Below are 12,900 nucleotides of genomic sequence, written 5' to 3'. Positions count from 1 at the left end.
TGATCTTTTTCTCGATCTTGATCGTATTTTTTTCATCTAACACGCAGTACTAGTACTGGTAGTACAACTTTCTGGGTGATCTTGCATGTGATTTTAGTGTGCCAAATGACGGTTCTAAATTCCTCTTTTGACCAAAACATGCGAGAGGTTGACATTGATTTCTTATAGATTACTTTCAACTACTCCCTCTGTCCCAAATTTCTTGTCTTAGATTTTTCTAGATAAGATACAAATGTATCTAATACTAAAATGTGACTTGATACATCCGTATCTAGACAAATCTAAGACAAGAATTTTGGGATGGAGGGAGTACTTTATGAACATCAATGCTACCTTTTAAGAGGGTATATTTTCCTGAGTAACTTGTGTTATGGATATTGCATGTAATCCCTCTTCTCTCATGCCTTTGAAGACATGTTCTAGTTTCTTTTTTTCACTCATTTCTATGTAGTCATATATGGAGTATAATATCGAAAATCATCTTATATTTCTGAACGGAGGTAGTAAAAAAATATTGTTTTTGTTTGAATTAGAACCAGGTCCATGATGGAGATGAAGTTCTCAAAGTCATGCCGTGTGAACTGGAACACCTCATGACGAGTTCTACTGCTAAACTATCCAGCTGCTGTGTCCTTGTCGCCACGTGTCCTGAACTAGTGTTTTCCTATAGAATTGTTGCCAGGCGTGTTCTCGAGGCTGTACTTGACCACAACAATTTCCTGGTTATGCCTTTGATTACGAATGGTGTGGTTCTTGTAAAGTTTCCCAACAAATCTGATGCGGCCTGTCTTCATCATCATGTTTATGAGTGGAAAGACCACTCTGTTAGGTTCTCCAAGGTTGACAAGATGGTGATGGTGCATGTAGACATCTCACACGAAGTCCATGGCCTAGTCAGTTATGCGGGGTTCACCCTGTAGGTCGGTGGCAAGAAATAGTTTGCAGAGTTTAGTTAGTGCAGCTTTGCTTGTCTGTAGTAAGTACTATTGTTTAGTAGTTGATTTGTGTTTGTGAACCCTTTATTGTTTATTAGTACTACCGCTTTTGGTGTGTGGTCAGTCCTGAGAACGGTCTATGTTAATGTCTGTCCACTCAATTCAGTCTGTATATTTTGAAGTATCTAGATCATATTTTTTGTGAGGACAGTTTATCAATTATGGTTACACTCCAATATCTGTATGCATTGCAGGGTTTATCGCACCCACCAGGATTTCCAGCCCATGGATGTTCGGTCCATACGATTTGTCACGACCTTTGGACTGTCCTGCTTGTGGGAGTAGGCGGGGCCCCTGCATGCCACACGTAGTTGGACGATCAATCTTCTGTTTAGTACTTCAACATAGTGATTTCCTGGTAAGGTTTCACTCGTGTCACATCAAGTAAATCTTATTGATTTGCTGTCTAAATCTTATTGATTTAATGTCATGTTTTTTTCTTTTCCTGCAATTTTACGATGCAGGTTTCGCCATGTGACATTCATCACAGAATAAACCGTTTGCTTTGCTCTATGATGGCTATTTTTGCAGGTTTCACTTCTTATGTCGTGTCAGTCACGAAGGCACTGTCCATCACTTATATTACTGGAAAATTGGATCAGTCTGTTGTCTGAGTACAAGCTGAATCCCTATGATGAACTGCAGTTTGGTTTAACAAAAATGCCACAATTAGTCCTTCTCGCGTTTAAAATAAATGAAGAAAAAAATTGGGTCACGGTCACGGATCCTAGTCAAGTTAGAAAGCTGATCGTAGCAGACCAGACACGATCGCCGTTGTCTCACACAGATCGAGCATCGGCAGTTGCTCTAGCACTGACAGCGGCAGCAACTCAGTCTGATCCAGCTGAGGATTGGGCACCGATCGCGTCAGCGGATCAGTCTGATCTACCGGAGGATCGGGCATCGCCACCGACACCTGCTCCGACACCAGCACCAGCTCTACAAGGAGCACCATCTCCGGTTGCAGCAGCGGCTTCGGCACCTGCACCAACACTTGCACTTGCATCTGCTCCGGCCCGTGAAGTTGCACTGGCAACATACTGGGCTGCAGTTCGCACTTCATATACCAAAGTCCTTACAAAAACTGACATGTCCACCTTCTTGGTAAGCATTGGCCGCCCAAGTGCTTCGTTCTTTTTTTACATGTTGTTTCACATGATTCACTGTGTTCATATAACTGTTTGGGTATGTCTTCTTGTTTGCAAATAGAGAATTCCTACAGCAACGAGGGAGTCGTTCAATAATCTGGGTGACCGCGGCCAAGTTTCACTTACCATGCGCAGCCTTGGTGTGAATGAACCTGCTCAATATACCGTAAGTACAAAGGATGGTCGCATGATGATTGTTGCTAAAGGATGGTAAAGGTTCAAATCTAAATCATATCTTGTGGTAGGGTTTGATGTCAAAATCGAACTTTCTCGGCAAGGAGAGCTGGTCCAAATCAACTTTGAAATTCTTCAGTAGCAGCACGCAACTGCCGAACTGATCTATCCTCCGAGAGATTTTGATGTAATAATCTGGCATGGTGAAACAAGTATCCCCTAAGTGTATAAGTAGTACGACAATATTATTTATCACATGGTATATCATTGATAGAATTGCATCTCCGATTGCTGTTTAGGAACTGTCGTTCGATTTCATTTCAACAGCTGCCATTCTTTATTGAATCTTGTGTATTCGGCTTGCGACAGCATCTAAAACCAGCGCCCTACCGATCGCTTGCAATATGAAAAGCACTAAGGTAGAACACATGGGTCCCCAAAGATGCAGGGTCGGCCTGCGACCCAAAGTCCAGAACCGCGAGCCTATCTGAGTATTATATTCTTAGCTGAACCCCCATAAAAAAGCTGAACGCCCATAATGCCCGTGCGTTGCAGAGGGAGTATATTTCTTGGCAAGGAGAGCCTGTGATATAAAAGATTTGTATATTTCTTTACAGAGGGAGTATCTCTCTGTCAAAAAATATATTTGTGTAACTAGTTACTGCTGTCTTTCTACTTCCTTTCACTGATATGTGGGGCAACCGCCAACGGGGTCCACGTGCCATATGCACAAATTAGAGTGCACAACTTCACGGTAGACACACCCCGGTCGTAGTGCCGCAGTAATGCCCAATGAGCCGTCAAATCACAATCCCCCTTTCCAGCTTTAGCAGTAAGCTAGACGAACGAAGTGGCAATATTTCACTAGGCCTGAATCCCTTTCTCCCTCGTCTGCTTATTCAGAGAAAACCCCCTCTCGGCGATTGCATAGGGTTTTCTCATGGAGAACCATGTACGAATTCTTCATCCATTCCCGATAAATCCAAGTCCCTTGGTCGTAGGTAATGCTAGGATGGCAGCCGCTGCCGTTGATGCATTTTTCTTCCTACTGAATCTAGTTTGTTTCATTTGAAGTGCCCAAAGTGCGAGTACCCTACATGTTTCTGCGCCCTCGGCGAGACGCCACACTTGTTCCTTGTCATCCTCACACAGCATTTTGAAACGCGCACAGTATGTTCCTAGAATCCTCTTTTCTATCCGGGAGGGTGGGGTTTTTTTGAACATGTTGTGTTCTCATATTATTTTTCCTGCAGTGTATTATTTGCTCAAGATGCTCATCCTTGCCATAAGTGAATACACTAGTTTAATGGGCACAGTGAAGATCGCTGCTTTTTTATGGCCGAACTTGGATAAACTTTCTCAAGTGTTACGGACTGAAAGTTGGTGCACGAATGTTGATGGAAATAGCAGAACCTGGTCTCATCTTCACTGCGATCTTCCACCCCGACGTGATTCCAATTGTTCATCCATGTTAGTTTTGTATCTGTTTCTTGCTTGTTGCCTCCATTACTTCTTAATCCACCTATTCTGTCTAACTAATCACAATTTAACTTTAGAATTAGCAACGAATCTCTCACGAAGATGCTACTTCTAACTAATATTTCCTTATAATTGGTGGCACGTGTAGGTTTTTCAGAGATAAGCAGTCTGCTCGTTTGTTACTCTGTAATGACTCGGCTGTTACTAATGGCACTGAAGTTGGCTGGATCGACATCCACAAGTTCCTACACTTTATTGATCGTCTTGAGGTCCTTGTGGGGCGTTTGAATGGTGGAAGGCCACGTGGGATATGTGTGCCACTACTGCACTCGTTGAACAGGTCCAACTGTGTCGAGAAACTTATGGTACGAGCTGTTTTCTGTTATATATGTTGTTCATAAACTATTACTTATACACAGTTTTACAGCTGTGATCTTCTTGAAACAGGAACTGCCGAGTTCTATTGTTCCTATACAGATGTCTGACCATGGTCGGGTCAGACTTGCGCTTGGTCACAACATGATGTTTAGGTCGACCTACTCAATTCCCCTTGGAGGTGAAAAGATACTTATTCATGGGTGGTCTCAAATAATGAATGCCCGTCCATCTTGGAGAATAGGACAGAAGATTATGTTCATGATTTTCCATGGATCTAAAGCGAATATCCTGTTTATTGACCATGTTGCGAGATGAAGCCGCTTACAGAAGGTTGTGGATGCGCGGGGTGGCACCTGGGCCTTGTCCTAGGGCTTGGCGGCCTCACCCTTGGTTATCTGTAGGCAAAGTAGCACTGTTCGAGGCGTGCTTTGTACGGCTGAACCTGTATAAGTACTCATACTGCTTTCAGCTTTGGTTGTTAAGTGACCCTGCTGGTTTCAGTTATGGTTGTTAACTACTCCTGCTACTTTTACAGTCTATCGTGTTTGTTCTGTCTTGTCTTCCTCCAGCCGCCAAAACCAAACCAGCGCCAGCGGGGCCGCCTGCTTCCGCCTCCCGCGGCTGGCTACGCCTCAGCGCACGCATCGCTGCCCCACCGTCTCCTAAATTGTTAACACCGACCTCCTCCGCGCGCTTTGGTGCGCTCGCCGCGGCACCGCCCTCTTGCGTTGTCAACATGGTCAACAAATAACAGGAATCGACAGAAGTACGTGGAGAGGATGATAGTAGGGGCCCACCACGTCAGCGTATGGAAAAATAAAATGCTTCGTCCTAGTGTTTTCCTAACATCTGGGACCCACGACATTGTGAGCGTATATAGTCAATAGAGAAGAGAACATCACAAGATCGGCTGACAGCTGGGACGTAGCTACTCGAGTTGTATTTTTTTGTTTGGTATTGTTGAGACGGAGTAGGGTTTGAACTGGGCTGTGGCCCGTCTAGCCCAGGCTTATATTTTATGTTCACCATGTGACCAGCCCAGCTATTTTTTCTTTCTGAAAATGAGCCTTGTTTATTTTTTCTGAAGAATACCCAATCCAGGCCTACTTATTTTTGTATGCCCTGATGGGCTACAACTCTTTCAAGACGCCTGCAAAACTTGAAACTAATATGAAATGGGTTGTAAATATAAAAACAGATGACAAATTCGCAATTACTTCATAATTTCTGAATTTTTTCACACTTTCAGATTCCTATTTCACTAGGCATTAACCTAATTTAAATATATCTTCAAAGTACTTTAAATCTGGCTCGACATTTCGGTATTAAAAATAGTTTGGAACCCACAGAAATATGCGAAATTGGCCCTTGCCAGCCAAAAAAAACGACTGCAATAAATTGCATAAGAAGTTGCCATGCGCTATATATAAATTATTAAAAAAAGAGGGAGTGGTCTGATTTGTGGGCCTGTTTAGTTGATGCGTATGCAAGATTTTTTTAGTTGCCATGCGCTATATATAAATTATATACGTCAACAAACGATTCTAGCAGACGTAAACGTTGGATGTCAATCCAACGGCCAAAGCAGCGCCGGCGAGACCGCCTACTCCGCCCCCCCATGGCTAGCTGTGCTGCCGCGCAGGCCTTAGCGCCCCCTACTGCTCCCACCGCTGGCCAGGGCATCCCTCTACTCACCCACACCCCCTGTTATTCTGCGGCGACGGCAGCCTCACACCGCGGCCGAACTGGTGAACCTTCGTACTCCTCTCCGCGCGGGCTTCCACTGCCGCGTCTTCCCCGGCTCCACGTCATCCCGTTACTAGGCCTCGCCATCGTCCACCACCGTGGTGCTCTCGGCACGGTGTGGTCAATGTGGTCAATGACTGACTTCCATGGGAAGAGTACTATACGTGGAGAGGCTGACAGCTGGGTCCACGGCAGCCGCAAGGAAGTGCCTCCTTATTACACGGAAAATAATTATTCCTCCACCTGATAGCAGGGACCCACCGAACAGGCCACTAGTATTTCGTGAAATAAAACGTTTCCCCCTGACTGCTGGGACCCACAGGACGGGCCACCGTATTTTGCGAAAAAAACGTTCCCCTGTTGTCAGCTCAGACCCACCGGAAGTGCCTCCTTATTACGCACAAAAAAATGAATACCCCCTGCTAGCTGGGACCCACCTTGGTGGGAGGCTGACTTGTGGGCCTACTAAGTTGACTGGGATGGAGGCCTTTGTCAACTTTAGTAAATATATGAACGATTCAAGCACCATTGACCATACGATGTCCATCCAACGCCCGTAGTGCTTCTTCAACCTCTGGTCTTTGTGCTCCAGCCGCCCAAAGCAGCGCCGGTCGTGCTGCCTGATCCTGCCGCCCATGGCCAGCTGTGATGCCGTGGAGGCCTCACCGCCCCCTACTACTCCCACCGCTGGCTAGGCCATCCCTCTATGCACCCACACCCCCTATTATTCTGCGGCAACGACAGCCTCACACCGCAGCCGAACGTGTGAACCCTCATACTCCTCTATGCGTGGGCATTCACTGACGCGTCTTCCCCAGCTCCGCGTCGTCCCCTTCCTAGGCCTCGCCGTCGTCCACCGCTCTGTTGCTCTCGGCGCGGCGTGGTCAACATGGTCAAGGAATGGCTTCCATCGGACGTGGACTGTACGTGGAGAGGCTGACAGCTGGGTCCACAGCCGCAGCAAGGAAGTGCGTCCTTATTACGCGCAAAGTAATTATTCCTCCGCCTCACAGCGGGGACCCACCGGACGGGCCACCGTATTTCGCGAAAAAAACGTTTCCCCCTGACTTACAGGACCCACCAGCTACATCTTTGCACGCAAGGAAGTGCGTCCGAAAGAAACGATTCGCCCCCCTTACTGCTGGGACCCACCAGCTACATCTTCGCATGCAAGGAAGTGCGTCCGAAAAAAACGATTCGCCCCCCTGACTGCAAGGACCCACCAGCTACATCTTCGCACGCAAGGAAGTGCGTCCAGGAAAAAAACAAAACGATTCCCCCCCTGACTACTGGGACCCAGCATCTACATCTTTGCCCGCAAGGAAGTGCGTCCGGGCAAAAAAAAACGATTCGCCGCCCTGACTGTTGGGACCCACCAGCTACATCTTCGCAGGCAAGGAAGTGCCTGACAGTCGGGACCCACCTGGTCGAAGCGTACTTAGCGTTGTCATTCTGGTCGCGAACGTGTACGTACATATATACTGGTCGATGTAGAAGCGCACACGTGTCGTAGTAGAGGCGCGCATTTAGCATGTACACATAGGTACAGCGGCCAGGGTGCAAGAATGAAAATACGGCCACGTACGTACATACGGGTAGGGTCTCGAACGCCTACTCGCGCATACGTACGGACAGGGCTCGTGTACATGGCTCGGTCGGAACAGAGAAACAACGTCGTCGTTGTGTTCATGGGGAGGCAACAGAATGGGTCGTGTTCATGGGGAGGCAACAGAATGCATCATGTTCATGGGGAGGCAACATAATGCGTCATGTTCATCGGGAGGCAACGGAACGCGTGGGAGCCAACCGGCTGGGTCGGAACGGAATGCGTGGTCATGTTCATCGGGAGGGCTTGGACGAAACATGCGATGGAAACGAGGCCTGGCGTACCGCAAAACGGAGGAAACGGCCTTGTGTTCGATCGGCCACATTCGAAACAGGATCCTGTTCATCGGGAGGGGTCTGGTGTACCGCAAAACGGAGGAAACGGACCTCCTACGGTCGAAACAGGGGTCCTGTTGATCGGGAGGAGTGTGGCGTACCGCAAAATGGAGAAAACAGACTTGTGTTGGAGCGCTACGGTCGAAACGGTGGTCCTGTTGATTGGGAGGGCTGTGGCGTACCGCAAAACGGGTCTCCACGGGATACTGCTCATCTCCACCGTCGACCTCCTCCAGCCTCCACGGGCTACTATCGACCTCCTCCAGCCTCCACGGGGTCCTGTTCATCCAACCTCCACCGTGCGCTACTCCACCGGCTACTGTTAAACAACCCCTCCACGGGCACCCCTCCACCGTCTACTGTTCATCCAGCCCTCCACACCACTGGGTCCTGTTCAACCACCCCTCCACGGGCACCCCTCCATCGTCTACTGTTCATCCAGCCCTCCACACCACGGGGTCCTGTTCATCCAGAGGCAACGCCACCGCTCACTGTTCATCCAGCCCTCCACACCACGGGGTCCTGTTCATCCAGAGGCAACGCCACCGCTCACTGTTCATCCAATCGATCGGCTTCCGTTAGCAGCAGTAGCGAAGGTTGCTCGATCGGGTTCAGTTAACAGCCATCAATCGATCGCTCGGGTTCAGTAACGCGTAGCCTGCAGTGCAATCGCTCGGGTTCAGTTAGAGCCCAATGCCTCGCTCGGGTTCAGTTAGAGCCAACGCCTCGCACACACACGCGTACGTGTATGAGAGAAACGTGCGTCGCTCGGCCCCCGACCTCCCACCGTAACCGGGAACTCCCCGAAATTTTCCTCCCCCTCGCTTCTACCACGGTTTTTCCGTCATGGACGACCCAAAGAATGTCATGCAGCTGCGTCTCCGGCCCGCCCAGGACGAAAAGCCCATTTTCTGTCATGAGTTTTTGTCATAGAAGTAGGAGCCCACCACATCTATGATGATACCGGGTTTTCTCACAATTATCGTCATAGAAGTGTCATATGTATGACAGAAAAAAAATTCATTCAGCCCAAAATGTCATGGATGTGTCTTTTTTTTGTAGTGCTTGGCCGCGTGCCCCAAGATCAACCGCCGCCGCCAAGCTCTCTGTTCCCCGCATGGTGCCGCCCCTCCTCTCCTCCCCGGTGCTCTTCTCCCCTCTGGACGGATTCGGTGGACCTCGCCGTGCTCGCCGGTTGCCTCCCCTTGGACGGAGCTGGCCGGAGCCGACGAGCCCATCGCCGGCCAAGCCCAGCCTCGCCCCTCTCTGCTTCTGTGGGGCGCAAGCGAGAAGAATGAGCGGGAGGAGAGAGAAAGGAGTGGGACCCCCTCGTCAGCCGCTCAGCACCGGTCCTGCCACCGCCATGTCACTTAAGTGGAGGCGGAAACAACATAGTATGTTTTCCCCGATAGAAAGCGTATTCACTTCTTCTTCGGGTGTAAATGCGTCTTCCTCTCTAGAAAGCATATTTCCTCAAAACCCGCTTCTGCCTTATCCACTCCGGGACTTGTTTGTGATGATATTTTTGTAGAAAGGTCCCTGATCTTCATCAGCTCATATCTTTTTACCCACAATTCCAAATGAGGTGAATCCAAAGCCCACTTCTTCGTTTCATCGAGCCCGTTCCGATGGAATAATTTTCACCAAGTTTTGACATTCTGAAAATGACCATTTTGCCCTTGCCCTTATTCAGCCCCTCCAAGAGAGAACATTTTTCCGGCGATTCTTTCCATGATTTCTTCCACCCGAGGGAAGCCACACCCTCCATTTGCATGATTGCAATGCAGTGACATGGTTTATTCATTTAAACTTCTTTAACATATTGCTTTAGCTATGTGTGATCTGTTCATGGCATTTCCCGGACTATTGATTTGATCTTAATATTGCCATGATATTGCTTGGAGTTTTAGGCTTATATTTTTGATGATTATCTGGATGAAATGTGCCTTTGGATTCTTAGTGGCCATTAGGATTATTTTCATGATGGTATTTGGTATTATTTTGGAGTATTACTTTGGATGACATGTGCCTTTCGATTCCTAGTGGCTATTAGGATTATTTCCATGATGGTATCTGGTATTATTTTGGAGTATTACTTTGGATGACATGTGCCTTTGGATTCTTAGTGGCTATTAGGATTATTTTCATGATGGTATCTGTTAATTATATTTTGGAGTGTTACTTTGGATATCATGCTGTCTTTGGATTATTAGTGGTTAGTATGATTATTTTCATGATTCTAGCTAACATTCTGTTGCTTGGAGTATTATTTTCGGAAATGATGTTTACATGTGGATCTTAGTTGAATAGCTTTATTCTTGTTATTGGAGTAGTAGGATTATTTTTTTTGGATTCATCATGACTGTCGGATGTGGGGTTCCGGCTAACCCTTAATGTTCAAACACTGGGGTGCGCGCGAAGTCTTTCCCTCCTACCGATCTATGCTCTAGCTCGTTAAGATCTTGCGGACGAACTCGACGAACTCACAACACCGAAAGACACGGGGTTTATACTGGTTCGGGCCACCATTGTGGTGTAATACCCTACTCCAGTGCGGTGGTGGTGGATTGCCTCTTGGGATGATGATGAATAATACAAGGGAAGAACAGCCTACTGAGGCTGAGGTGTTCTTGTGCATTTGGACTTGTGGTGTGTCTCCCTAGATCTGATGATCTCCCCCTCTAGTATGGTGGCTAGTCCTATTTATAGATGCCCTGGTCCTCTTCCCAAATATCGAGCGGGAAGGGAGCCAACAATGGCGGGTTAATTTGAAGGGGGAGAGCTAGTATAAGCTATCCTGATAAAAGTAGTCTTCCCCTGCACAAAGCTCTGGTGGTGACGCAATTTTGGGCTCCACGATGACCTCCGTCTTGCACTCCATGGTCTTGGTCTTGTTGCATTGAAATGGCAACCTTTGCCTGATGCCTCGGTACTCCGCTGCTGCGCCTGCCTCCTTTGCACCAAAGGGGAAACAAGGACGATGCGCGTGCTGGCGCCCGCCTGGTGTCGATCGTCATGGCTCACGTCACGAGGGCCTCATGAGCTTCGCCTTGCCTTGATATCTCCGCTCCTCGTGATCCTGCCTAGCTAGGCCACTCCAGAGGAGGTCTCGCGTCGTCCACCTCGCAAGGCTTGGCCCCTCGCGAGGGTCTTGGATGCTTTGTTGGTGAAGATGGGTCGTACGGCCTGCTGGCTCCGCCACGCTGCAGGCCGCATGCAGCCAAGTCTCGGGACCCCTGTTCCCAGAACGCCGACAGTAGACCCCGGGCCCAAGGTGCGCGCGGGCTTGGCTTCGTGGCGAAGCCAAGGGTCAAGTTCGGAGCACCGCGGGCCCCAAAAGCCTGCTGCCTCGGTTGAACCGTGGCATTTTATTGGACGTGGGCGTCTTCGCTTCCCCATGCATGCCTTGGAAACCATCATTACCTACAATCGTGGGAGATGCCGGTTGGCCTTCTCTTGCTATAAATGGGGAGGGGGCGGAGCCCCCGTTGCCCATCTCTTCCTCGCTTTCTCGCTTCTTCTTTGCTTCATTGCTTGAAGTGCCTCCGATGGCGCCACGAAGGAAGTTCTCTGCCGCCGAGAAGGGGAAGGCCCCTCGCGAGGGCCCAGCTTCCCCGGTGCCCAAGCTCGGTCGTGGCCGTCTGCGCAAGCACGCTGCGACCCCCGCAGTGGCCCACCATCGAGGTAGCGTCACGGCACGCAGGCGGGGGAGGGGGGGACCGTCCCAACCATGGCGGTCCAGCTGACGAGGGGAGGCGCACGATGGTGGCGCGGCCTCCCCGCTCGCGCTTCCATTCAGCAGAGGTGACGCTGGAGTTCGTTGTCTCATCGGAGAACCCGGCCGGCAACTGGCTCCAGCTTCCACACTTCCTCGTCAATGTACTGCCGGCCCCTGGTCCAAGCGAGCTCTGGTTGCAGGAGGACGGTTGCTGCAGCCAGGCCTCCTAGGTCGTGGTCGAGACTTCCGCTGCGGGCAACATAGCCCTGGCCCGCGGTTGGCAGACGTTCGCCCGCGCGCGCGGCCTGGATAGGCAGTGCAGGCTCCACTTCAAGTATGACGGTGGGTCGACCCTCTATGTGAGGGTGTTCGAGGAAGATGGTCGCCTCGCCGGGTGTTGCCCTGAGACGAACGACGGTGGGGAGGTGCTCGGCCTTGGTGACGGTCGCGACGAGGATGGGGGCGAGCCTGCCCTCGGCAACGACTGCGTCTCTTCCAGCTACGGCGGCTCTCCCTCCTGTGACAGCTCCTGCAGCAGTGGCTACGACCAGCCACCGCGTCTCTTCCAGCTACGACGGCTCTCCCTCCTGTGACAGCTCCAGCAGCAGTGGCTACGACCAGCCGCCGCGTGCGCTTCGAAGGAGGCAGCGGGTCATCTCGTCGCCGCGCCTCTGTGAAGCGCGAGGAGGGGTCTGGCTAGGCTTGGGCGTCGCTAAGGGCCTGCCCCCGCGGATTGCTGAAATGCCGCTTTGTTTGGCTTTTTCCTTTCTTTTCCTGCATTAGAAAATAAAACCAGTATGGGCCCAGAGGGGCGTGCATCGAACTGTGGTTCTTGGTTAATGCAACGTGCATGTTATTCCCATGCCGTGTTGTTATTTTGTGTAGAGATAACCTAACCTGGCGCGTTTGGGACGCCCTTTCCTTCACGAGATGTCTATGTTTGCTCTGGAAATACAAAAAATTTGTTAGGGGGTGCGCTAGAGGATTTTCCGTTCACCCAAACATTGACTTGGCGCTTTGCATCGCGGTACCAGAGGGGCACAGATTAGGAGAGATGCGCCAGCTTCCAGGCTCGAACGAGGGTGACTCGCGAGAAGGCAGAGAGAAGAAAAAAGCTCGCGAAGGTAGAGAGAAGAAAAAAGCTCGTGATGGCACCTGCCTAGCCCCCTCGCGAGGTATGCAAGAGAGAGAGAGATCACGAGTAAACAAGAGCCGAAAAACGCGGTAAAAGGTGAAGGAACCAAATCAGGAAGGAACGCCAAAGGCAAACTCGATTAAGGAGAAGCAAGCCAACTATGGAAAGCAAATGAAAAGCCGCGTC

Source organism: Triticum urartu, chromosome 2, assembly GCF_003073215.2.
Source record: "Triticum urartu cultivar G1812 chromosome 2, Tu2.1, whole genome shotgun sequence".
In the NCBI taxonomy this organism is placed as follows: Eukaryota; Viridiplantae; Streptophyta; class Magnoliopsida; order Poales; family Poaceae; genus Triticum; species Triticum urartu.
Note: the sequence above shows the minus strand (reverse complement) of the source record.